Here is a 27,923-nt window from a genome sequence, read left to right on the forward strand (position 1 = left end):
CCCATGAATCGCACATGGGTGAGGGCTTAAAACGTAGCGACTCCTGGTGGTCATCCTCCTCCGACTCCGTCGACCGCAATGGCGTCGTCCTGGACTCGCACGTGGACGAACCCCGTGAGTACTTTGACGACGATGGTGATGATCCCCATTCCGAAGGGTCACAGGCCGCACTGCTGTTCTTGGGCTTCGATCTGCACACCTTCGCATAATGCCCCTTTTTACCGCATAGGTTACAGACTACCGCTTTAGCGGGACACTTTTGTCGTGGATGCTTGGCTCCTCCGCAGAAGTAGCACCGCGGGCCGCATGGGGCTGCAGCCGTCGTCTGGTCCACATGGGAGCACGCCATAACACTGCGCTTCGAGCCCGTGGGGCGAGGAGGGATTTGTGACTGCTCCTGCCACGTGGTCCTCCGGATACAGGACCAAGCTCTTCGAAGCCGCCTCAAGCATTTCAGCTAATTCCATAGCTTGGGTCAGGTTGAGATTTCCCTTTTCTAGCAGCTTGAGACAGATGTATGAAGACCCGACCCCGGCCACAAACGCATCTCGGGCGAGGTCGTACATGCTCTGCTCAGCCGACACAGCTTTGCAGTCACAGCCCCTGGCTAGCTGCAAGAGCTCATTGGCGTAATCCTCCATGGTTTCGCCCGACTGCCGACGTCGTGTAGCGAGGAGGTAACGAGTGTGGATCTCGTTGGGAGGTTTCGTATAGCGCTTTTTTAAAAGCTCGAGGGCCCTCGGGTAAGTGGTGGCCGCACGGATCGCGAGGTAGACTGTGTCGCTTACCCTCGCATGGAGAACCCGGAGTCTGTCATCATCTGTGGTGACCGCTGCGGAGGCTGCCAGGTAATCTTCAAAACACTTCAGCCAGTGGTCGAAGATGTTAGAAGCGCCCACCGCACGTGGATCTAGCGTCAGACGTTCTGGCTTTAGGATTTGCTCCATACTCTCCTTTCTTTTTTTTCTTCTGTCGAGAGTTTAATGTTAGTTAATAAAATTGATGCGCATCAATTGGACACGAGGCACGAAGCTTCGGTAAAAGAAGGCTTTTATTAACTAACAATGGAACTAACAGAACTTTAACACACTATCCCAGACTGAAGAGGTCCCACCCGAGCAGGGGGTCTTATACCTCTCCCAGGAGGCGGAGCCCGACTGGGATGTGCCACAACAGTAACAACCACAGGTGTATCAATCCCGCCCTAACCCAACAACAACATTAGAACAACCCAACAACAACATTAGAACAATCCCACAGTGGGAACCAACGATGGTTCACCACACCCCTCGTGCTAGCCATCACCATCCGAGGAGAAAGGCTCTCACTATCCACCCTATCTAATCCTCTGATCATCTTGTATGCCTCTATTAAGTCACCTCTTAACCTTCTTCTCTCTAACGAAAACAACCTCAAGTCCCTCAGCCTTTCCTCATAAGACCTTCCCACCATACCAGGCAATATCCTAGTAAATCTCCTCTGCACCCTTTCCAATGCTTCCACATCCTTCCTATAATGCGGTGACCAGAACTGTACGCAATACTCCAAATGCGGCCGCACCAGAGTTTTGTACAGTTACAGCATGACCTCCTGGCTCCGAAACTCAATCCCTCTACCAATAAAAGCTAACACACCGTACGCCTTCTTAACAACCCTATCAACCTGGGTGCCAACTTTCAGGAATCTATGCACATGGACACCGAGATCTCTCTGTTCATCCACACTACCAAGTATCTTACCATTAGCCCAGTACTCTGTATTCCTGTTACTCCCTCCAAAGTGAATCACCTCACACTTTTCCACATTGAACTCCATTTGCTACCTCTCAGCCCAGCTCTGCAGCTTATCTGTGTCTTCTGTAACCTGCAACAACCTTCCACATTGTCCATAACTCCACCAACTTTAGTGTCATCCGCAAATTTACTAACCCATCCTTCTACGCCTCATCCAGGTCATTTATAAAAATGACAAACAGCAGTGGCCCCAAAACAGATCCTTGCGGTACACCACTAGTAACTGAACTCCAGGATAAACATTTCCCATCAACCACTACCCTCTGTCTTCTTACAGCTAGCCAATTCCTGATCCAAACCGCTAAACCACCCTCAATCCCATGCGTCCGTATTTTCTGCAATAGCTTACCGTGGGGAACCTTATCAAACGCTTTACTGAAATCCATATACACCACATCAACTGCTTTAGCCTCATCCACCTCTTTGGTCACCTTCTCAAAGAACTCAATAAGGTTTGTGAGGCATGACCTACCTTCACAAAACCGTGTTGACTATCCCTAATCAAATTGTTCCTTTCTAGATGATTATAAATCCCATCTCTTATAATCCTTTCCAAAACTTTGCCCACAACAGAAGTAAGGCTCACTGGTCTATAATTACCAGGGTTGTCTCTACTCCTCTTCTTGAACAAGGGGACAACATTTGCTATCCTCCAGTCTTCTGGCACTATTCCTGTAGACAATGACGACATAAAGATCAAAGCCAAAGGCTCTGCAATCTCCTCCCTAGCCTCCCAGAGAATCCTGGGATAAATCCCATCCGGTCCAGGGGATTTATCTATTTTCACACTTTCCAGAATTGCTAACACCTCCTCCTTATTAACCTCAATCGCGCCTAGTCCAATAGCCTGTATCTCAGTATTCTCCTCGACAACATTGTCTTTTACCTGCGTGAATACTGACAAAAAATATTCATTTAGTGCCTCTCCTATCTCTTCAGACTCCACGCACAACTTCCCACTACTGTCCTTGACTGGCCCTAATCTTACCCTCGTCATTCTTTTATTCCTGACATACCTATAGAAAGTTTTAGAGTTTTCCTTGATCCTACCTGCCAAAGACTTCTCATGTCCCCTCCTGGCTCTTCTTAACTCTCTTTTTAGGTCCATCCTGGCTAACTTGTAACTCTCAAGCACCCTAACTGAGCCTTCACGTCTCATCTTTACATAAGTCTCCTTCTCCCTCTTCACAAGAGATTCAACTTCTTTAGTAAACCATGGTTCCCTCGCTCGGCCACTTCCTCCCTGCCTGACAGGTACATACTTATCAAGGACACGCAGTAGCTGTTCCTTGAACAAGCTCCACATTTCAATTGTGCCCATCCCCTGCAGTTTCCTGTCCCAACCTATGCCAGCTAAATCTCACCTAATTGCATCATCATTTCCTTTCCCCCAGCTATAACTCTTGCCCTTCGGTATATACCTATTCCTTTCCATCGCTAAAGTAAACGGAACCGAATTGTGGTCACTATCACCAAAGTGCTCACCTACCTCCAAATCTAACACCTGGTCTGGTTCATTACCCAGTACCAAATCCAATGTGGCCTCGCCTCTTGTTGGTCTATCTACATACTGTGTCAGGAAATCCTCCTGCACACATTGGACAAAAACTGACCCCTCTAAAGTACTCGAACTATAGCTTTTTCAGTCAATATTTGCAAAGTTAAAGTCCCTCATAACAACTACCCTGTTACTTTCGCTCCGATCCAGAATCATCTTTGTAATCCTTTCCTCTACATCACTGGAACTTTTCAGAGGCCTATAGAAAACTCCCAACAGGGTGACCTCTCCTTTCCTGTTTCTAACCTCAGCCCAAACTACCTCAGTAGACGAGTCCTCAAACGTCCTTTCTGCCACCGTAATACTGTCCTTGACTAACAATGCCACACCTCCCCCTCTTTTACCACCTTCCCTGTTCTTACTGAAACATCTAAACCTCGGAACCTGCAACAACCATTCCTGTCCCTGCTCTGTCCATGTCTTCAAGATAGCCACAACATCGAAGTCCCAGGTACCAACCCATGCTGCAAGTTCACCCACCTTATTCCGGATGCTCCTGGCGTTGAAGTAGACACACTTCAAACCGCCTTCCTGCCTGCCAGTACACTCCTGCGACTCTGAAACCTCATCCATGACCTCACTACTCTCAACCTCCTGTACACTGGAGCTACAATTCAGGTTCCCACCCCCCTGCTGAATTAGTTTAAACCCTCCCAAAGAGCATTAGCAAATCCCCCCCCCCCCCCCCCCCCAGGATATTGGTACCCTTCTGGTTCAGGTGTAGGCCATCCCTTTTGTAGAGGTCCCACCTACCCCAGAAAGGGCCCCAATTGTCCAGGTATCTGAATCCCTCCCTCCTGCACCATCCCTGTAACCACATGTTCAATTGCTCTCTCTTCCTATTCCTCTCCTCACTATCACGTGGCACGGGTAACAAACCAGAGATAACAACTCTGTTTGTTCTAGCCCTAAGCTTCCACCCTAACTCCCTGAATTTCTGCCTTACATCCCCATCCCTTTTCCTACCTATGGGGCCGATTTTACCAAATCGGCTCTAAGTGCCGGGTGCGGTCGTAAATCAGACCCGCGCCCGGCAGCCGTGCTCCAGCGCCCCCATACGCCTTTTTTCGGCGCGGGTCCAGTGAGCGGGGCCTAGCGCATTTGCATCTGTCGGAGCACCGGACTGTGCATGCGCAGTTCGAAGCCGACAGCACTCAGCGCGCCCCAGCGCGAAAGTCAAAGGCAGCGCTGACAGCACTGCGCTGTCTTTGACTTTCCCTGGTTGGGGGCAGGGGGGCGGAGTTCGGATGTGACGTCTCTTCCCTGGGGGGAAATGTCCCATTTTCACTCCATCTGACGAAGGGGCAGCGCTCCGAAAGCTTATGGTATTTGCTACCAAATAAACCTGTTGGACTTTAACCTGGTGTTGTGAGACTTCTTACTGTGCTTACACCAGTCCAACGCCGGCATCTCCACATCATAATATCACAGGACAGGGATGGGGGGATATACATTTTGAAATATTATCCCAGATTTTGGACTGTCAGGTTTTTAGTTCCTGTGATTTGGACATTATCCTCCAAAGGGAATTCCTTTCATCCTCTCTGCTGTCTGTGCTGCTTTGCCTTTCCCGGGGGGGATCAGTCGCAGACTGGCAGTGCCCCCCCCCCCCCCCCCCCAGGTAAAGGCAGAGCAAGGCCAGAAACGTGCAGGAGGCTGTCGACGGACTGCAGATCGGAACGATGGTGGAGGGAGACCAGCGATCAAGCTTGGTCGGGGGTGTGCCTCCCAGGGGGGTCCGATCCCGGCGGGGGGGGGGTCTGCCGGCAGGGCCTGCCTCCCAGGGGGGTCCAATCGGGGAGGGGTGTGGGGGGTGATTTGTGGGGGGAGGTCCGCGAAGGATGTTCGGGGGGGATTGGCTTCGGCGGTTCCCCTGCTGAATTGGAGTCCCATTCGGACTTTTATTTAGCAGGTCGTTTAATGCGCGGACGCGAAATGGGCCGCAACCTGGTAAAGTCAGATTCGTCGGTAAAGTTGGGCGCGAGCTTCATTAAGTCGATTTAAATGCATTTGCGCTGGCCGATTCGGACGCACGCCAGACCCGTGCCCGGATCGGCCATTGGTAAAGGCGCGATTGGCCTTGGGTCGGGTCTGGACCGCGTTTTAGGCCCGACGCCCAACTGTACCACAATTTCGTGCCCGAAGACGGGCGCGAAATTTTGGTAAAATCGGGCCCTATGTCTTGGGTGCCGATGTGCACCACGACTTGGGGCTGGTCCCCCTCCCCCTTAAGGATCCCGAAAACACGATCCGAGACATCACGGACTCTGGCACCTGGGAGGCAACACACCAGCCGCGAGTCCCTCTCGTTCCCACAGAATCTCCTATCTATCCCCCTGACTATGGAGTCCCAGTAACTAATGCTCTACTCCTCTCCCCCCTTCCCTTCTCAGCAACAAGAACAGACTCTGTGCCAGAGACCTGTACCCCATGGCTTACCCCTGTTAATTCGTCCCCCCAACAGTATCCAAAACGGAATACTTGTTGAACAGGGGATCCAGGGGATCGCTGCTCTGACTGCTTGTTACCCCTTCTAGCCGTCACCCATGTATCATAATTTCTAGGAGTAGCTACCTCCCTGTAGCTTCTATCTATAGCTACCTCTCCCTCCCGAATGATCCTGAGTTCATCCAGTTCCAGCTCCAGATCCCTAACACGGTCTTCAAGGAGCTGGAATTGGGTGCACTTCCTGCAGGTGTACTCAGCTGGGACACTGGTGTCCCTCACCTCAAACATCCCACAGGAGGAACATTGCACTGCCTGCACTGACATCCCTGTTAACTTCTGCTAATGTAGATTGAGATAAAAAAGAAAGGAAAATGAAATATTTTTAATCATGTACCACCATTCGTAAGCATTGGATGTCCCAAAACAGGTTTTGCAGGCAATAAATGATCTCTGTTACAGGAATAAGTCACAAAATGTATGAAATCTTCTTGATCATTGGGAAACACTGTATACTCTAACTCCTATTCCTATGCAGACTGACACAATCATTCCGCCCCCAAGTGCTTATTCCATCATCCAATCAGATCATATTGATCTGCAACCTAACTCCACACACTGTCTTTGCTCCACATCCCTTGATATCTTTGGATAATAAAAATCTGTCAGTCTCAGATCTAAAATTAATAATTTATCTAGCTTGCTGTTTGAGGAAGAGAGTTCCAAACTTGTACCATCCTTTTATTGTGTTTTTAAATTTCACTCTTAAAATGTCTGGCTCTAATTTTTAAACTATGTCACTTAGCTCCAGACTCAACAACTCATGAAAATAACTTCTCTCTGTCAACTTTTTATTATTTTCCAATAATATCTTGAATATCTGATCACTTCATCCCGTAACGTTTGACAATTTGGAGAATGTAACTCTCACTTGTTTAATCTCTCCTCCTCATTTAACCATTCCAGTTAATCTACACTGCCTTCTCACCTATCCTTCCTGTTGCGAGGGACCTGAACTGTTCCCAATAATCCAGGTGTGGTCAAACCACAGCTGAAATATTCCTTCGACCTCTTTGGATTATTTTCCTCCAGAAATTAAACCACCTTTCCATTCACCTTTCTGATTATTTTCACCAACAGTTCATGACATTTTAATGATCTCTGTACAGAGTCTCCAAGACTCTTTGAAACTCCACTTTTTCTAGTTTTTCACCATTTATAAAATATTCTACTCTCCTTTTTAGCTCCAAGTGGATGGCCTCACACTTTTCTACACTGAAATCTGTTTCCAGTTTTACCCATTGACAGGTCCTCTGAATGAGCAGTTCACCCAGTGCCATTCCTTGTCTCCATAACCAGAAAGCGTTTAACAAAGTCCCGCATAAGAGATTATCATGCAAGATTAAAGTGCATGGGATTGGGGGAAGTGTATTAAGATGGATAGAAAACTGATTGGCAGAGAGGAACCCAAAAGTGGGAATTAATGGATCCTTTTCAAATTGGCAGGCAGTAACTAGTGGGGTGCCACAGGGATCAGTGCTGGGACCCCAGCTATTCACAATATATATCAATGATTTGGATGAGGGAACAAAATGTAACATCTCAAAGTTTGCAGATGATACCAAATTGGGTGGGAGTGTGAACTGTGACGAGGATGCAGAGATCTTTCAGAATGATCTGGACAGGTTGGGTGAGTGGGCAAATCAATGGGGAATGCAGTATGATTTGGATAAAAGTGAGGTTATTCACTTTGGAAGCAAAAACAAGAAGGCAGATTACTAGCTGGCTGTAAATTGGGAGAGGGGAGCGTGCAGCGGGACCTGGGTGTCCTTGTGCATCAGTCACTGAAGGGAAGCATGCAGGTGCAGCAGGCAGTAAAGAAGGCAAATGGCATGTTGGCCTTCATTGCGAGAGGTTTCAAGTACAGGAGCAGGGATGTGTTGTTGCAATTATACAGGACCTTGGTGAGGCCACACCTAGGGTATTGTGTGCAGTCCTGATCTCCTTTTCTGAGGAAGGATGTTCTTGCTCTCAAGCGAATGCAGCAAAGGTTTACCCGGCTGATTCTGGGGATGACAGGAATGATGTACGAGGAGAGATTGACTAGGTTAGGATTGTTTTTGCTGGAGTTCAGACGAATGAGGGGGAATCTCATAGAGACTTATAAAATTCTAAAAGGACTAGACAGGGTAGATGCAGGGAGAATATTCCCGATGGTGGGGGAGTCTAGAATCAGGGGTCACAGTCTGAGGATTCGAGGTAGACCATTTAAAATGGAGGTAAGGAGACATTTCTTCACCCAAAAAGTGGTGAGCCTGTGGAATTCATTACACAGGAAGTAGTTGATGCCAAAACATTGAATGTATCAAGAGGCGGCTGGATATAGCACTTGGGGCAAATGGGATCAAAGGTTATGGGGGAAAAGCAGGATTAGACTATTGAGTTGACGAGCAGCCATGATTGTAATGAATGGCGGAGCAGGCTCGAAGAGTCAAAAAGCCTCCTCCTGCTCCTATAATCTATGTTTCTATGTAATCCTGCACATTCTTCCTCTTTGGATAATAATCCAATTCCCTTTTGAATACATCGCTTGAACTTGCCTCCACCTTATTATCAGGCAGTGCATTCCAAATCCTAACCACACTCAGTGTGAAACCTTTTCCTCCTCTATCGGGATCTCTTTGTAATTTTACTTCCATTTACAGCAGCGTACTATGCTGCCTACTTCTGTCATCAGCAGATTTGGGTAGGTGGTTTTCCATCCCCTCATCTAAATCTTTATTGAGTGAATAGTTGAAACCCAAAAGCAGATTTTTTTTTGAGACAACACTATTCATGTTCTACCAAATTTCAATTATCCCGACTCTCTCTCTCTCCTGGTACTCAGCATCTCCTAACAGGGAAATAATTTACCTTCAGCTCATGGGTTTGACTTTAACAGTCTCTTATGAGGAGCTTTACCTTTCATTTCACTTGTGCTGCCTGAGCCGGATGGGAAGCTGTCATTGGTGTAGACTGCATTACACCACTGCAGGTAGACCTGCCTCGAGCAGTGTTACATAGAAAACTTTGTGTCTCACATCTTCTAACTTTTTTATAATAAGCTTTCTGTCTCTGCTGATCTTGGGCAATCTCTGACCATGAAATTCCATTTCAGGACTGTCCCTATCCAATAAAATAATAAATATTTGTTAGTAAGCACAAGGCCAATGTAATGGTTTATGTAGAGTCCATGCCTTGTAGATAAAGCAATAAAAATCTGATTTTCATTTCTTCAGGAAACAGTTCCTTTCAATCTTCCACAATTCTAACAGGCAGATCCTTCCCCCTCCTCTCATTGATGGTTCATTGTGGATGGAAAATTTTCAGACTGGAGACCAGTGACCAGCAGTGTACCACAAGGATCAGTGCTGGGTCCTCTGCTATTTGTGATTTTTATCAGTGACTTGGAGGAGGGGGCTGAAGGGTGGATCAGTAAATTTGCTGATGACACCAAGATTGGTGGAGTAGTGGATGAGGTGGAGGGCTGTTGTAGGCTGCAAAGAGACATAGATAGGATGCAGAGCTGGGCTGAAAAATGGCAGATGGAGTTTAACCCTGATAAGTGCGAGGTTATTCATTTTGGTAGGACAAATTTGAATGCGGATTACAGGGTCAAAGGTCAGGTTCTGAGGAATGTGGAGGAACAGAGAGATCTTGGAGTTCATATCCACAGATCTCTGAAGGTTGCCACTCAAGTGGATAGAGCCGTGAAGAAGGCCTATAGTGTGTTAGCGTTTATTGACAGGGGGTTTGAGTTTAAGAGCTGTGGGGTTATGCTGCAACTGTACAGGACCTTGGTGAGACCACATTTGGAATATTGTGTGCAGTTCTGCTCACCTCACTATAAGAAGAATGAGGAAGCACTGGAAAGAGTGCAAAGGAGATTTACCAGAATGCTGCCTGGTTTGGAGGGTAGGTCTTATGAGGAAAGGTTGAGGGAGCTAGGGCTGTTCTCTCTGGAGCGGAGGAGGCTGAGGGGAGACTTAATAGAGGTTTATAAGATGATGAGGGGGAAAGATAGAGTGGACGTTCAGAGACTATTTCCTCGGGTGAATGTAGCTGTTACTCGGGGGCATAACTATAAGGTTCATGGTGGGAGATATAGGAGGGATGTCCGAGGTAGGTTCTTTACTCAGAGAGTGGTTGGGGTGTGGAATGGACTGCCTGCTGTGATAGTGGAGTCGGACACTTTAGGAACTTTCGAGCGGTTATTGGAGAGGCACATGGAGCACACCAGGATGATAGGGAGTGGGATAGCTTGATCTTGGTTTCGGACAAAGCTCAGCACAACATCGAGGGCTGAAGGGCCTGTTCTGTGCTGTACTGTTCTATGTTCTATGGTCCACCCTTAATTCTTCATCAATTGCCATTTTTAGCCTTATTTTCTGCTTTACTAAAGCAGCATTGAAAAAAATCTTTGTGCCATAAACTCTAAAACTCCAAGATTTGAAACTGCTCCTAAGTGAATTTCAACAGTCACTTCCTCAGCTTTAACCTCTAGCATTTGACTCTGGGCAGAATTTTACGACCACACGCACCCATTTTTCAGCGGGAATATGTATTAAATCAGGAGTGAGTCGACTAGCAGGAATGCCACCTGTTTCGTGCCCATTCCAGTTGTCCCAAAAAAATGGGCGAGACGTCAATTTGCATTTGTTTGCATTCATCTCCGTGTAATTGGCGAACCTCTCTCGCAGTTGCCCCGGTTACCTGCCTTAGCCAGCTCACTCACTGCAGCTGCAACCGGCGAGTGGAATATCTCCTGTAGAAAAGTAGGTCTCTGGTTCCAAACACTCCGTGCCTCGGGGGCGGGGGGGAGAGAGAGAATGGATTGTTGTTTTGTGGCAGCCATTTTGCATTTCGGGCTGGGAGGGGTCTCCGAGTGTGTGAGGGGGTGGGAGGGCTGTTGTTCATGGGGTCTGACTTTGGCCTCTCAGCCTGGACCCGGGTCTGAGCACTGACTCTGCGTCCCAGTGCTCGCAGCAGCAAGCAATGTTGGCGGTGGGGGGGGGGGAATGGGCTGGAAACCGGTAGCGCTGCATCCTCGGGATTTGTAAAACAACATTCTCAGGCCACTACTGCAAGGGCGGGGGGAGAATGGGAGGGTGCTCTGTTGCCTTTCTGAGGGGCTTGGTGAGGGGGGGGAATGGGGACTGGGGCTGGGAATTGGGGAGTGTATGTGGCTTGTCTGGGGGGCTGTGGGAGGAATTGGGGAGTGTGTGTTGTTGGGCTGGGGGTGAGCAGAGTTCTCTCATTTTTACATCACTCTCTCCACTTTGCCAAATTCCACCCCCACTTCAGATTGGCTTATGCAATGCAACCCATTGATCTTGCTGTTCTTTTGGTTGCTGCTGGAGCTGAGGAGGAGAAGCAGGAGGAAGAATTGTGGGTAGAGGGGGCCTAGGCCTTAGCACTCGCAGGAGTAGAGGAAGATGGCCGCCGGAGGCAGGATGTGGCCGCCATTCGCCCGGGGGGAAGAGGAGAATGAAGTAGCGGAATTCCGCACACGAGTGTTCTTTGAGCAACTGTTGGACATGGCGTGCTGCCGACAGCTCTGGCTCCGAAAGGAGAAAGTGCGACACCTGTGCCATTTGTTGCAGGACCTGGATCCTCAGGGCACCAGCAGGGTGGGGGGGCATCACCCTGAAAGTGACAGCTGCCTTAAACTTTTATGCCACCGGGTCCTTCCAGACCGCCAGTGGAGACCTTTGTGGCATCTCACAATCATCGGTCCACAAGTGTATGAGGGAGGTCGTGGATGCCCTGTGTGCCCAGATTGGCCAGTATCTTAAATTTGACCTGCAGGATTCGCAGCCATCGTGGGGAAGCCAAATGTGAGGTGGCTATAGACTGCACCCACGTCACCCTCAAGGCCCCAGAGAAAAATCCTGCAAGATCCATGAATAGAAAGGGCTTCCATTCCATCAATGTACAGTTGGTGTGTGACCATCAGCTGAATATCCTGCATGTCTGCACCAGATACCCCGGCAGCGTGCATGACAGCTTCACGGTAGCACAATGGTTAGCACTGCTGCCTCACAGCTCCAGGGACCCGGGTTCGATTCAGCTTGGGTCACTATCTGTGTGGAGTTTGCATGTTCTCCCCATGTCTGTGTGGGTTACCTCCAGGTGCTCTAGTTTCCTCCCACAGTCTAAAGATGTGCGGGTTAGGTGCATTGGCCGTGCTAAATTGATCCTTGGATCCCAGGATGCACAGGGTAGAGAGATTAGCAGGGTAAATATGTGGGGTCACGGGGATACGGCCTTGGTGGGATTGTAGTCAGTGCAGATTCGATGGGCCGACTGGCCTCCTTCTGCACTGTAAGGATTCTATATTGAGGAGTTCTGATGTCCCAAGGTCTTTGAGGAGGAGCCCAGGGCGCAGGGATGGCTCGTGGGGCCATGGGGTACCCGATTCGGAATTGGCTGATGTCGCCTATGCAGAGGTCGGAGATTGAGATGGAGGCCCGGTACAATGAGGCTCACATTTCCACCCGTAAAATAATGGAGGAGTTCATAGGGCTCCTCAAAATGCAGTTTAGGTGCCTGGACTGCTCTGGTGGGGCCCTCCAATACAGCCCCCTGATATTGTCCTGCATGTTGTGTGCTATGCCCTTCACAACCTGGCATAGCAGCGAGGAGACCTTTTGGAGGAGGATGTGGAGGCCGACCAGCCGGGTGTCACTGGGGAGGAGGCCGCCCAGCAGGAAGAGGAGGCCAACACCACCCAGGTTCTGAAGGGCTGACAGCAGAAAGGGTCAGGCATGCGAGGGTGGTGAGGAAGGCCCTAATCTCCACATGGTTTGGCAACTAGGGGCCTATTTTGCTGCATGTGGGTTCCACCTTCCCACCCCTCCCACCTTGTGCACCCCTGCTATCTCCTGCACCATTGTAACACCAGAGTGGTGGGCCTGGGTATGCTGTGTTAGCAAGTTTCGGTGGCAGGCCGGAGGGTGATGACGACTCGCTATGCATCATTGTGATGATGCTTTGGTGTAAACTAGTCTGACTCCTACCTGAGCTCTGCATTCACACTGGGACCTGGGCCCACATCTGGGGGGGAGGCAGTGGGACTACTAAACACCGTTGCAAGCCTTGGGTGGGCAGGGTTGGGGGGGGTGTGGGATTGTCTCCCTGGTTCTGGGGATTCCATGACATGTTGTAAGTCGGTGCCCCTGCATGCCACCCGATGTAGCCAGTGAATGATTTGAGTGCCTTGATTTTCACAGTAGCTGTGACTGAGGGCTCTACCCCACTGACAGCAATGTGTCATTTCCCTCTGACAAAGATCGGGGTAAGTACATTCCTGTTGGAGGCTAATCAGAGACAAATTAGTCACAGCTGGGGGATGCAATAATATTTATTGGTGCCAATAAAAGTGCCTTCAAACTCAGTGCTCATATATAACAAGTGAAAATTAACAGTGCCTAATTATTAAACCTAACTGGTGTTCTCCTTCACCCATACCGTCTTGGTGATGCTACAACTTCTTAAACTTACGTGGCCTACCATTACGTCTCAATGTCTCCCCAGGATGTACATTGGAGGTCGAGGGGACCAGCTGCCTGTCGCACCCTGTGGCCTGTGATGCCCTTGGCAGGCATCCTCTTGAGGGCCTGGACCTTGAGGGCCCTGGCTGGCTTCCAGCTGTCTGGGGCGTATCCATGACACCCTCTTCATCCGTTGCCCTGAGATGCCCCGGTGTCAGGAAAGGAGGGAGTCAGAAGGTGTAGCCACAGTCTCCTGGCTGGAAGGCCCTGGCATTGGCTCGAGCCCTTCCTCCTCCCTCAGGGTTCCTGTGGGCCCCTGGGTCATTCCATGGGACGGCGGTGCTTCTGCAGTGAGCTCCAGAAGCTCCGGCATCACCTGGCCCTGCCAGTCCTGGAAGACCACCGACATTCTTGCCATGGTGGTCTTAGCTATGAGGAGAGATTGGGTAAACTGGGGTTGTTCTCCCTGGAAAGACGGAGAATGAGGGGAGATCTAATAGAGGTGTACAAGATTATGAAGGGTATAGATAGGGTGAACAGTGGGAAGCTTTTTCCCAGGTCGGAGGTGACGATCACGAGGGGTCACGGGCTCAAGGTGAGAGGGGCGAAGTATAACTCAGATATCAGAGGGACGTTTTTTACACAGAGGGTGGTGGGGGCCTGGAATGCGCTGCCAAGTAGGGTGGTGGAGGCAGGCACGCTGACATCGTTTAAGACTTACCTGGATAGTCACATGAGCAGCCTGGGAATGGAGAGATACAAACGATTGGTCTAGTTGGACCAAGGAGCGGCACAGGCTTGGAGGGCCGAAGGGCCTGTTTCCTGTGCTGTACTGTTCTTTGTTCTTTGGTGGTTGAGCCCTCTGCAATGGCCACCTGAATTGGGGGCCACCTGTCGATTGCCGCAGCAAGTGCTCTCTGAGACTGGGCCACGCTCTGCAGCCCCTCAGCCATGACCCTCTGTGACAGGGCCACATTCTCGAGGGCTGTTGATGTAGCCCGCTGTGTCTCAGCGCTGTCCCATTGGGTCTCCTGCAAGCTCTCGAGCCTCACAGCCATTACTCTCTGTGACTGGGCCACGTTCTCAAGGGTTGTTGCCTTAGCCCATCATCCCTTTAGCCTGAGGTTTTGCCCTCTGGTTTTAGATTTTCCTACTAGTGGAAACATCCTCTCCACGTCCACTCTATCCGGGCCTCGCAGTATCTTGTAAGTTTCAATAAGATCCCCCCTCATCCTTCTAAACTCCCATGAGTACAGACCCAAAGTCCTCAACCGTTCCTCATAGGACAAACTCTTCATTCCAGGGATCTTTCTTGTGAACCTCCTCTGGACCCTTTCCAAGGCCAGCACATCCTTTCTTAGATATGGGGCCCAGATCTGCTCACAATACTCCAAATGGGGTCAGACCAGAGCCTTATACAGCCTCAGAATGACATCCCTGCTCTTGTATTCTAGCCCTCTCAACATGAATGCTAACATTGCATTTGCCTTCCTAACTGCCGACTGAACCTGCACGTTAACCTTAAGAGAATCTTGAACAAGGACTCCCAAGTCCCTTTGTGCTTCTGATTTCATAAGCATTTCCCCATTTAGAAAATAGTCTATATCTCCATTCCTCCTTCTAAAGTGCATAACCTCTCACTTTTCCACATTGTATTCCATCTGCCACTTTAGTGAGTTGGTACATGACCTCAGATAACATAGAACATAGAACAGTACAGCACAGTACAGGCCCTTCGGCCCACAATGTTGTGCCGAGCTTTGTCCGAAACCAAGATCAAGCTATCCCACTCCCTATCATTCCAGTATGCTCCATGTGCCTATCCAATAACCACTTGAAAGTTCCCAAAGTGTCCGACTCCACTATCACAGCAGGCAGTCCATTCCACACCCCAACCACTCTCTGAGTAAAGAACCTACCTCGGACATCCCTCCTATATCTTCCACTATGAACCGTATAGTTATGCCCCCGAGTAACAGCTACATCCACCCGAGGAAATAGTCTCTGAACGTCCACTCTATCTATCTGCCTCATCATCTTATAAACCTCTATTAAGTCGCCTCTCAACCTCCTCCGCTCGAAAGAGAAAAGCCCTAGCTCCCTCAACCTTTCCTCATAAGACCTACCCTCCAAACCAGGCAGCATCCTGATAAATCTCCTTTGCACTCTTTCCAGCGCTTCCACATCCTTCTTATAGTGAGGTGACCAGAACTGCACACAATATTCCAAATGTGGTCTCACCAAGGTCCTGTACAGTTGCAGCATAACCCCACAGCTCTTAAACTCAAACCCCCGTTAATAAACGCTAACATAGAACATAGAACAGTACAGCACAGTACAGGCCCTTCGGCCCACAATGTTGTGCCGAGCTTTGTCCGAAACCAAGATCAAGCTATCCCACTCCCTATCATTCTAGTGTGCTCCATGTGCCTATCCAATAACCAGCCTTCTTCACGGCTCTATCCACTTGAGTGGCAATCTTCAGAGATCTGTGGATATGAACCCCAAGATCTCTCTGTTCCTCCACATTCCTCAGAACCCCACCTTTGACCCTGTAATCCACATTCAAATTTGTCCTACCAAATTGAATCACCTCGTACTTATCAGGGTTAAACTCCATCTGCCATTTTTTGGCCCAGCTCTGCATCCTATCAATGTCTCTTTGCAGCCTTCAACAGCCCTCCACCTCATCCACTACTCCACCAATCTTGGTGTCATCAGCAAATTTCCTGATCCACCCTTCAGCCCCCTCCTCCAAGTCATTGATAAAAATCACAAATAGCAGAGGACCCAGCACTGATCCTTGTGGTACACTGCTGGTAACTGGTCTCCAGTCTGAAAATTTTCCATCCACCATCACCCTCTGTCTTCTATGAGATAGCCAGTTACTTATCCAATCGGCCAAATTTCCCTCTATCCCACACCTCCTTACTTTCTTCATGAGCCGACCATGGGGGACCTTATCAAACGCCTTACTAAAATCCATGTATATGACATCAACTGCTCTACCTTCATCGACACACTTAGTTACCTCCTCAAAAAATGCAATCAAATTTGTGAGGTAAGACTTACCCTTCATGAATCCGTGTTGACTATCCCGGATTAAGCTGCATCTTTCGAAATGGTCGTAAATCCTATCCATCAGGACCTTTTCCATTAACTTACCGACCACCGAAGTAAGACTAACCGGCCTATAATTACCAGGGTCATTCCTATTCCCTTTCTTGAACAGAGGAACAACATTCACCACTCTCCAGTCCTCTGGCACTATCCCCGTGGACAGTGAGGACCCAAAGATCAAAGCCAAAGGCTCTGCAATCTCATCCCTTGCCTCCCAAAGAATCCGAGGATATATTTCATCTGGCCCAAGGGACTTATTGACCTTCAGGTTTTTCAAAATTACTAATACATCTTCCCTCAGAACATCTACCTCCTCCAGCCTATCAGCCTGTATCACACTCTCATCCTCAAAAACATGGCCCCTCTCCTTGGTGAACACTGAAGAAAAGTATTCATTCATCGCCTCTCCTATCTCTTCTGACTCCATGTGCAAGTTCCCACTACTATCCTTGACCGGCCCTAACCTCACCCTGGTCATTCTTTTATTCCTCACATAAGAGTTAAAAGCCTTGTGGTTTTCCTTGATCCGATCATGCCCCCTCCTAGCTCTCCTCAGGCCTTTTTTCAGTTCATTCCTTGCTAACTTGTAACCCTCAATCGACCCAATTGAACCATGTTTTCTCATCCTTACATACGCTTCCTCCTTCCTCTTGACAAGACATTCAACCTCCTCTATGAACCATGGTTCCCTCACTCGGCCATTTCCTCCCTGCCTGACAGGGACATACCTATCAAGGACACGCAGTATTTGTCCCTTGAACAAGCTCCACTTTTCATTCGTGCCTTTCCCTGACAGTATCTGTTCCCATCTTATGCTCCCTAATTCTTGCCTAATCGCATCATAATTACCCCTCCCCCAATTATAAACCTTGCCCTGCCGTACGGCCCTATCCCTCCCCATTGCAGTAATGAAAGACACCGAATTGTTGTCACTATCTCCAAAGTGCTCTCCCACAACCAAATCTAACACTTGGCCCGGTTCATTTCCCAGTACCAAATCCAATGTGGCCTCACCTCTTGTCGGCCTATCCACATATTGTGTCAGGAAACCCTCCTGCACACCCTGCACAAAAACTGCCCCATCCAAACTATTCAACCTATAAAGGTTCCAATCAATATTTGGAAAGTTAAAGTCACCCATGACAACTACCCTGTGACCTCCACACCTATCCATAATCTGCTTTGCAATTTCTTCCTCCACATCTCTATTACTATTTGGGGGCCTATAGAAAACTCCTAACAACGTGACCACTCCTTTCCTATTTCTAACTTCAGCCCATATTACCTCAGTAGGCAGATCCCCCTCGAACTGCCTTTCTGCAGCCGTTAAACTATCCTTGATTAACAATGCTACTCCTCCACCTCTTTTATCACCTTCCCTACTCTTACTGAAACATCTATACCCCGGAACTTCCAACAACCATTCCTGTCCCTGTTCTAACCATGTCTCCGTAATGGCCACAACATCGTAGTCCCAAGTACCAATCCATGCTCCAAGTTCACCTACCTTATTTCGGATGCTCCTTGCATTGAAGTAGACACACTTCAACCCACCTTCCTGTCTGCCGGTACACTCCTGCGACCTTGATACCTTCCTCAGTACCTCACTACACTCAACACTGACTTCCAGACTACAGCTCATTTTCCCATCCCCCTGACAAATTAGTTTAAACCCCTCCCGAAGAGCTGTAGCAAATTTCCCTCCCAGGATATTGGTGCCCCTGGTTCAGGTGCAACCCGTCCTGTTTGTACAGGTCCCACCTTCCCCAGAATGTGTTCCAATTATCCATGTAACTGAAACCCTCCCTCCTACACCATCCCTGCAGCAACGTGTTTATCTGCACTCTCTCCCTGTTCCTCAACTCGCTATCACGTGGCACCGGCAACAAACCAGAGATGACAACATGGTTTGTCTTGGCTCTCAGCTTCCACCCCAGCTCCCTAAATTCCTGTTTTAAATCCGCGTCCCTTCTCTTACCTATGTCGCTGGTATCGATGTGTACCACGACTTGTGACTGTTCCCCCTTCCCCTTAAGGATCCTGAAAACACGGTCCGAGACGTCATGGACCCTGGCACCTGGGAGGCAACATACCATCCATGAGTCTCTTTTGCTGCCACAGAACCTCCTATCTATCCCTCTAACTAACGAGTCCCCAATAACTATTGCTTTCCTGCTCTCTCCCTTTCCCTTCTGAGCCACAGGGACGGACTTAGTGCTGGAGATCCAGTCACCGTGGCTTACCACTGGTAGGTCGTCCCCCTCAACTGTATCCAAAGCGGTATACTTGTTGCTGAGGGAAATGACCACGGGGTCCCTGCACTGTCTGCTTCCTCCCAGCCCCTCTCACCGTCACCCATCTATCTTCATTCTTCGAAGTACCTATATCCCTGAAGCTTCTATCTATGGCCACCTCTGCCTCCCGAATGATCCAAAGTTCATCCAGCTCCAGCTCCAGTTCCCTAACATGGTTTTTGAGGAGCTGCAGATGGGTGCACTTCCCACAGGTGAAATCAGCAGGGACACTGACGGCGTCCCTCACCTCAAACATTCATATCTTTTACCCAATGGAAGAAGGTGGAAGAGAGAATGTGTATGGCGTCCTTAATTATGTCCGGGGTGCATGAGGTCCTTAATTATGTTGGCTTCTTTGCCGAGTCAGCAGGAAATGTAGACAGAGTCAATGGAAGGGAGGCTGGTTTGCGTGATGGATTGGGTGACATTCACGACCTTTTGTAGTTCCTTATGGTCTTGGGCAGAGCAGGAACCATACCAAGCTGTGATACAACCAGAAAGAATGCTTTCTATGGTGCATCAGTAAAAGTTGGTGAGAGTCATAGCTGACATGCCAAATTTCCTTAGTCTTCTGAGAAAGTAGAGACTTTGATGGGCTTTCTTAATTATAGTGTCGGCATGGGGGGACCAGGGCAGGTTGTTGGTGATCTGGACACCTAAAAACGTGAAGCTCTCAACCATCTCTACTTCACTGCCGTTGTTGTAGACAGAGGCATGTCCTCCACTACGCTTTCTGAAGTCGATGACTATCTCCTTTGTTTTGTTGACACTGAGGGAGAGATTATTGTTGCCGCACTAGTTCACCACATTCTCTATCTCATTCCTGTACTCTGTCTCGTCATTGTTTGATATCCGACCCACTATGGTGGTGTTGTCAGCAAACGTGAAGGGGGTAACGTATCAGCCTGGATCAAAGATTGACTGGCAGGCTGGCAGAAAACAGAGTATACATGAATGGGTCTTTTTCTAATTGGCAGGATGTGACGAATGGAGTTCTGCAGGGGTCTGTGCTGGGACCTCCGCTTTTTACAATTTATATCAATGACTTTGAGTGGAGTGAAGGCATGGTAGCTAAATTTGCAGATGACACAAAGACAGGGAAGTATGTTGTGAAGAGGACATAAGGAGGCGGCAGACAGATATTGATAGGTTGAGTGAGTGGGCACAAAATGGCAGATGGAGAATAATGTGAGAAAATGTGAAGTTGTTCACTTTGACCAGAAGAATAAAAAAAGCAGAGAATTACTTTAACGGAGAACAGCTGCAAAATTACAAAGTACAGATGGATCCAGGTGTTCTTGTGCATGAGTCACAAAATGTTAATATGCAGGTGCAGCAATGATTAAGAAGGTTAATGGAATGCTTTCCTTCATTGAGGGGAATTGAACATAACAGTGAGGATGTTATGCTTCAATTATACAGGGAGTTGGTGAGACCACATCACAAATACTGTGTGCAGTTTAGGTCTCTTTATTGAAGGAAGGATCTAAATGCACTGGAGGCGGTTCAGAGGAGTTTTACTAGATTAATACCTGGAATGATGATAGGTTGGACAAGCTGGGCTTTTTCCACTGGAGTTTAGAAGACTGGGGGTGACTTATTTGAAATGTATAAGATCCAGAACAGTCTCAAAGGTGGATGTGGAAAGGATGTTTCCTCTTCTAGAATCATAGAATCCCGAAAGTGCCAAAAGAGACCATTTGGCCCATCAAATCTGCACCAACTCTTATCCAGGCCCTCTCCCCATTACCCTATCCCCCTAACCGATATATAAGGGACAATTTAGCATGGCCAATGAACCTAACCTTCAAATCTTTAACCTGTGGGAGGAAACCAGAGCACCCGGAGGAAACCCACGCAGACACGGGAGAATGTGCAGACTCCACATAGTCACCCGAGGCCGGAATTGAGCCCAGGTACCTGGCACTGAGGCAGCTGTGCTAACTACTGTGCCACCGTGCCACCCAAATTGTGGTTGAATCCAGAACTAGGGGGCACTGTTTTAGGATGGAAATGAGAAATCTTTGAGAGGTTTGTGCTACTTTGAACTCTCTGCCGCAGAAGATAGTGGAGGCAGAATCATTAAATAATTTTAAGGCAGAGGTAGATGAATTCTTGTTAGGCAAGGGATTAATTGTGACCACAATTCTGTAAACTTTCAGATAGTCATGGAAAAGGATGAGTGTTGTCCTATGGGTAAGGTGCTGAATTGGGGGAAGGCTAACTACAGCCGGATTAGGCAGGATTTGGTGGCTGTTGATCGGGAGAGGCTGTTCGAGGGTAAATCTACATCTGGCATGTGGGAGTCTTTTAAGGAGCAGTTGATAGGACTGCAGGACAGGCATGTGCCTGTAAAGAGGAAGGACAGGAAAGGTAGGATTCGAGAGCTGTGGATAACCAGAGAAATTATTGGTTTAATCAAAAAGAAAAAAGAGGCATCCATAAGGTCCAGGCAGCTAAAAACAGATGAAGCGCTGGAGGAATACAGAGAAAGTAGAAAAGAACTCAAACAGGGAGTTAGAAGAGCAAAAAGGGGTCACGAAATGTCCTTGGCCACAGGATTAAGGAGAATCCTAAGGCATTTTATACATGCGTCAGAGAAAGAGTTAGACCCCTCAAGAACAAAGGAGGGGAATTATGTTTAGAACCCAAGGAAGTAGGTGAGATCCTAAATGAATACTTTGTGAATACCGATGCAAAGGAGAGGGACACGTTGATTGGTAGTGTCTCAGAGGGATGTGTAGACCCATTGGAACAAATCGCAATTACAAGGGAGGAAGTGTTAGGTGTTTTAGGAAGCATTAAGGTAGACAAATCCCCAGGGCCAGATGGCATCTGTCCTAGATTACTGAGAGAGACAAGAGATGAAATTGCTGGGCCTCTAACAGAAATCTTTGTTTCTTCATTGGACACAGGTGAGGTCCCAGAGGATTGGAGGATAGCAAATGTGGTCCCGTTATTTAAGAAGGGTAGCAAGGATAACCCGGGTAATTATAGGCCAGTGAGCTTGACGTCCGTGGTAGGGAAATTGTTGGAGAAGATTCTTAGAGATAGGATCTATACACATTTAGAACTGAATAGTCTCATTAGCGATAGACAACATGGTTTTGTATGAGGGAGGTCATGCCTCACAAATTTGGTTGAGTTTTTTGAGGAGGTGACAAAAATGATTGACGAGGGAAGGGCCGTGGATGTCGTTTGACAAGGTCCCTCATGGCAGGCTGGTGCAAATGGTTAAATCTCACAGGATCAAAGGTGAACTAGCTAGATGGGTACAGAACTGGCTTGGCCATAGAAGACAGAGGGTAGCAGTGGAGGGGCCTTTTTCTGATTGGAGGCCTGTGACTAGTGGTGTTCCGCAGGGCTCTGTACTGTGACCTCTGCCGTTTGTGATATATATAAATGATTTGGAAGATGATGTAGCTGGTCTGATTAGTAAGTTTGCGGATGACACAAAGATTGCTGGAGTTGCGGATAGTGATGAACATTGTCAGAGAATACAGCAGGATATAGATAGTCTGGAAAATTGGGCGGAGAAATGACAGATGGAATTTAATCCAGATAAATGCGAAGTGATGCATTTTGGTAGTTCTAATGCAGGGGGAGCTATACAATAAATGGCAGAACCATCAGGAGTATAGACACACAGAGAGATCTAGGTGTGCAAGTCCACAGTTCCTTAAAGGTGGCAGCACAGGTAGAAAAGGTGGTGAAGAAGGCATATGGCATGCTTGCCTTTATTGGACGGGGCATAGAGTATAAAAGTTGGCATATGATGGTGCAGTTATATAGAACGTTGGTTAGGCCACATTTGGAATACCGCATCCAGTTCTGGTCGCCACACTACCAGAAGGATGTGGAGGCTTTGGAGAGAGTGCAGAAAAGGTTTACCAGGATGTTGCCTGGTATGTAGGGTATTAGCTATGCGGTGAGATTGAGTTAACTAGGGTTGTTCTCCCTGGAAAGACGGAGGTTGAGGGGCGACCTAATAGAGGTTTATAAAATTATGAAGGGCATAGATCGGGTGAACAGTTGGAAGCTTTTTCCCCAAGTCAGAAATGGCAAACACAAGGGGTCACAACCATAGAACCATAGAAATTTACAGCTCAGAAACAGGCCTTTTGGCCCTTCTTGTCTGTGCCGAACCATTTTTTTGCCTAGTCCCACTGACCTGCACTTGGACCATATCCCTCCACACCCCTCTCATCCATGAACCCGTCCAAGTTTTTCTTAAATGTTAGAAGCGCCAGAAGCATTTACCACTTTATCCGGCAGCTCATTCCACACTCCCATCACTCTCTGCGTGAAGAAGCCCCCCCTAATATTCCCTTTAAACTTTTCTCCTTTCACCCTTAACCCATGCCTTCTGTTTTTTTTCTCCCCTCGCCTCAGAGGAAAAAGCCTGCTTGCATTCACTCTATCTATACCCATCAAAATCTTATACACCTCTATCAAATCTCCCTTCAATCTTCTACGCTTCAGGGAATAAAGTCCCAACCTATTCAATCTCTCTCTGTAACTCAGCTTCTCAAGTCCCGGCAACATCCTTGTGAACCTTCTCTGCACTCTTTCAACCTTATTTACATCCTTCCTGTAACTAGGTGACCAAAACTGTACACAATACTCCAAATTCGGCCTCACCAATGCCTTATATAACCTTACCATAACACTCCAACTTTTATACTCAATACTCCGATTTATAAAGGCCAATGTACCAAAGGCACTCTTTACGACCCTATCCACCCGTGACCTCACTTTTAGGGAATTCTGTACCTGTATTCCCAGATCCCTCTGTTCAACTGCACTCTTCAGAGTCCTACCATTTACCCTGTACGTTCTACTTTGGTTTGTGCTTCCAATGTGCAATATCTCTCACTTGTCTGCGTTAAATTCCATTTGCCATTTTTCAGCCCATTTTTCTAGTTGGTCCAAATCCCTCTGCAAGCTTTGAAAAGCTTCCTCACTGTCCACTACACCTCCAATCTTTGTATCATCAGCAAACTTGCTGATCCAATTTACCACATTATCATCCAGATCATTGATAAAGATGACAAACAACAATGGACCCAACACCGATCCCTGCGGCACACCACTAGTCACAGGCCTCCACTCAGAGAAGCAATCCTCCACAACCACACTCTGGCTTCTTCCATTGAGCCAGTGTCTAATCCAATTTACTACCTCCCCATGTATACCTAGCGACTGAACCTTCCTAACTAACCTCCCATGAGGGACCTTGTCAAAGGCCTTGCTGAAATCCAGGTAGACAACATCCACCGCCTTCCCTTCATCCACTTTCCTGGTAACCTCCTCGAAAAACTCTAATAGATTGGTCAAACATGACCTACCACGCACAAAGCCATGTTGACTCTCCCTAATAAGTCCCTGTCTATCCAAATATTTGTAGATTCTATCCTTTATCACACCTTCCAATAACTTGCCCACCACCGACGTCAAACTTACTGGCCTATAATTTCCCGGATTTCTTTTGGAACCTTTTTTAAACAATGGAACAACATGAGCCACCCTCCAATCATCCGGCACCTCCCCCGTGAATACTGACATTTTAAATATGTCTGCCAGGGCCCCTGTAAGTTCAACACTAGCTTCCCTCAAGGTCCGTGGGAATACCCTGTCTGGTCCTGGGGATTTATCCACTCTGATTTGCCTCAAGACAGCGAGTACCTCCTCCCCTTTAATCTGTAAAGGTTCCATGACCTCCCTACCTGTTTGCCCTATTTCCGTAGACTCCATGCCCATTTCCTCAGTAAATACGGATGCAAAAAAACCATTTAGTATCTCCCTCATCTCTTTTGGTTCCATACACAGTCTACCACTCTGGTCTTCAAGAGGACCAATTTTATCCCTCACTATCCTTTTGCTCCTAACATACCTATAGAAGCTCTTTGGATTTTCCTTCACTCTGTCTGCCAAAGCAACCTCGTTTCTTCTTTTAGCCCTCCTGATTTCCCTCTTAAGTAGCTTCTTGCACTTTTTATACTCCTCGAGCATCTGACCTGTTCCTTGCTGCCTGTACATTTCATACAACTCTCTCTTCCTCTTAATCAGTGTTACAATCTCCCTCGAGAACCAAGGTTCCTTATTCCTATTTACTTTGCCTTTAATCCTGACAGGAACATACAAACTCTGCACTCTCAAAATTTCTCCTTTGAAGGCCTCCCACTTTCCATTTACATCCTTACCAGAGAACAGCCTGTGCCAATCCACACTTCCCAGATCCCTTCTCATTTCATCAAATTTGGCCTTTTTCCAGTTCAGAACTTCAACCCGAGAACCAGATCTATCCTTATCCACGATCAGGTTGAAACTAATGGCATTATGATCACTGGATCCAAAGTGTTCCCTCACACTCACATCCATCACCTGCCCTAACTCATTTCCCAATAGGAAATCCAATATCGCATCCTCTCTAGTTGGCACCTCTATATACTGATGTAGAAAATTCTCCTGAACACATTTTACAAACTCTACCCCGTCTAAACCTTTAACAGTATGCGAGTCCCAATCTATATGTGGAAAATTAAAATCCTCTACTATCACAACTTTGTGTTTCTTGCAGTTGTCCGCTATCTCTCCACTGATTTGCTTCTCCAATTCTTGCTGACTATTGGGTGGTCTATAATACAACCCCATTAATGTGGTCATACCTTTCCTGTTTCTCAGCTCCACCCATAGGGCCTCTGTAGACAAGCTCCCTAATCTATCCTGCCTGAGTACTGCTGTAACATTTTCCCTGACCAACAATGCCACCCCCCCACCTTTTATCCCTCTGCCTCTATCCCGCCGGAAACATTGGAACCCTGGAACATTGAGCTGCCAGTCCTGCCCCTCCTGTAGCCAAGTTTCACTCATGGCTACAATGTCATATTTCCATGTGTCTATCCACGCCTTCAGCTCATCTCCCTTCCCCACAATACTCCTGGCATTGAAATAGACACACCTCAAAAGATTATTTCCACCACACTCTACCCTTCCATTTGTGATTTTGCTTGAACTAACCTGTCTTTTTACCCCTGCTCCACTATCTGCTCTGGCACTCTGGTTCCCATCCCCCTGCAAATCTAGTTTAAACGCTCCCCAATAACACTAGCAAATCTCCCTGCAAGTATATTGGTTCCCTTGTAGTTTAGGTGTAACCTGTCTCTCTTGTACAGGTCCCACCTGCCCCAGAAGAGGTCCCAATGATCCTCTCAAGGTAAGGGGGGGCAATCCTCTCAAGGTAGGTAGGTTCAAGGTATGGGGGGCAAGGTTCAATACAGATATGCGGGGGACGTATTTTACACAGAGGGTGGTGAGGGCCTGGAATGCACTACCAAGCAAGGTGGTTGAGGCAAACACGCTAGGATCATTTAAGACTTATCTAGATAGCCACATGAACAGACTGGGAATACAGGGATACAAACGGATGGTCTAGTTAGGAACACAATATCAGTGCAGGGTTGGGGGGCTGAAGGGCCGGTTCCTGTGCTGTATTGTTCTTTGTTCTTTGTTACATTGGAATGTTGAACTTGAAACACAAATAGATCAGCCATAATCTTATGAAATGACACAGCAGACTCGAGGGGCCGAATGGCCTATCTCTGCTCCTATTTTGTATGTTAATATGTACTGATCGAGGGATTGTGCAGGTAATGAGATTTTAATAAATCAATGTGCCTTCTTTTCAATGTGTTTGTGATGATTTTCTTTTCAATTTAGGAGGGAGGTAGAAGATGTTCAGCCCCAGGGTGAAGCCATCACTGTCGCACTGTGTCCTCTCGTTGCCCCATGAATCTGTTATCGTTGTATTGTGTGCTCCCATCACTCCTTGTGAAGCTGCCGGAAACTGAAACCAATTTCTAATTCACGGAACATTGATTTATTCTTGATACAATTATGTCTTAGAATTCATGATCATTTTCAAATCATTTATTAAGATAGCCTAATTTGTTAACCCTGTTCTTGTGCTACATGAACAATGTTAGTACATTAAGATGTTTCTCATGTCACAGATTTCATTAAAACTTGTACAAAGTTGTAAAAAGATTTGTAGTTTTTTTTGTTATAGCTGTACTTTCATGATTAATAATATGTCCATTGCACTGTTCGGTACCATTCTGTTTAATGGGTTCAGCAGGATAGCAAAACGCTGATGGATAATAATGGAGCTCCAAGTCCAGCAATTTTATCTCTTGTCTCCCTCAGTAATCTAGGATAGATGCCATCTGGTCCTGGGGATTTGTCGACCTTAATGCATTTTAATATACCTAGCACTTCCTCCCTCGTAATGGTAACTTGCTCTAGGGATTTTACATGCCCCTCCGAGACACCATTAACCAACGTGTCCCTTTCCTTTGTGAATACCGATGCAAAATACTCATTAAGGATCTCACCCACTTCCTCACACCCTCTACACATAAGTTCCCTCCTTTGTCCTTGAGTGAAATCATAGAAACCCTACAGTACAGAAAGAGGCCATTCGGCCCATCGAGTCTACACCGACCACAATCCCACCCAGGCCCTTCCCCCATATCCCTACATATTTTACCGCTAATCCCTCTAATCTATGCATCTCAGGACACTAAGGGCAATTTTAGCATAGCCAATCAACCTAACCCGCACAGCTTTGGACTGTGGGAGGAAACCGGAGCACCCGGAGGAAACCCACGCAGACACGAGGAGAATGTGCAAACTCCACACAGACAGTGACCCGAGCCGGGAATCAAACCCAGGTCCCTGGAGCTGTGAAGCAGCAGTGCTAACCACTGTGCTACCGTGCCGCCCTAATGGACCAACTCTTTCTCCAGCTGCCATCTTGTTCCTAATATATGTATAAAATACCTTGGGATTCTCCTTAATCCTGTCTGCCAATGACATTTCATGACCCCTTTTTGCCCTCCTAGCTCCCTATTTGAGTACTTTTCTACTTTCCCTGTATTCTTCAAGTTGCGGACAGTGATGAAGATTGTCAGAGGATACAGCAGGATATAGATAGGCTGGAAAACTGGGCGGAGAAATGGCAGATGGAATTTAATCCGGACAAATGCAGTTTGGTAGATCCAATTCAGGTGGGAGCTATAAAATAATTGGCAGAACCATCAGGAGTGTAGACACACCGAGAGATCTAGGAGTACAGCTCCACAGATCTTTAAAAGTGGCAGCACAGGTGGAAAAGGTGGTG

General features: G+C 47.6%; 1 protein-coding gene across 3 annotated transcripts in view; it reads left to right on the forward strand.

Moving 5' to 3' along the window:
* The window catches only part of LOC144497049 (H-2 class II histocompatibility antigen, A-B alpha chain-like), a 90,853-nt gene extending 63,690 nt beyond the window's left edge, over positions 1-27,163 (forward strand). For all 3 annotated transcript variants that reach the window (XM_078217780.1, XM_078217782.1, XM_078217781.1), the window contains exon 5: positions 26,462-27,163. The gene's annotated coding sequence lies outside the window, so the exon portion shown is untranslated. The remainder of the gene's footprint in view (positions 1-26,461) is intronic.
* Positions 27,164-27,923: the final 760 nt, after the last annotated feature.

The sequence above is a fragment of the Mustelus asterias genome, chromosome 8 (genome assembly GCF_964213995.1).
Source record: "Mustelus asterias chromosome 8, sMusAst1.hap1.1, whole genome shotgun sequence".
Classification (NCBI taxonomy): Eukaryota; Metazoa; Chordata; class Chondrichthyes; order Carcharhiniformes; family Triakidae; genus Mustelus; species Mustelus asterias.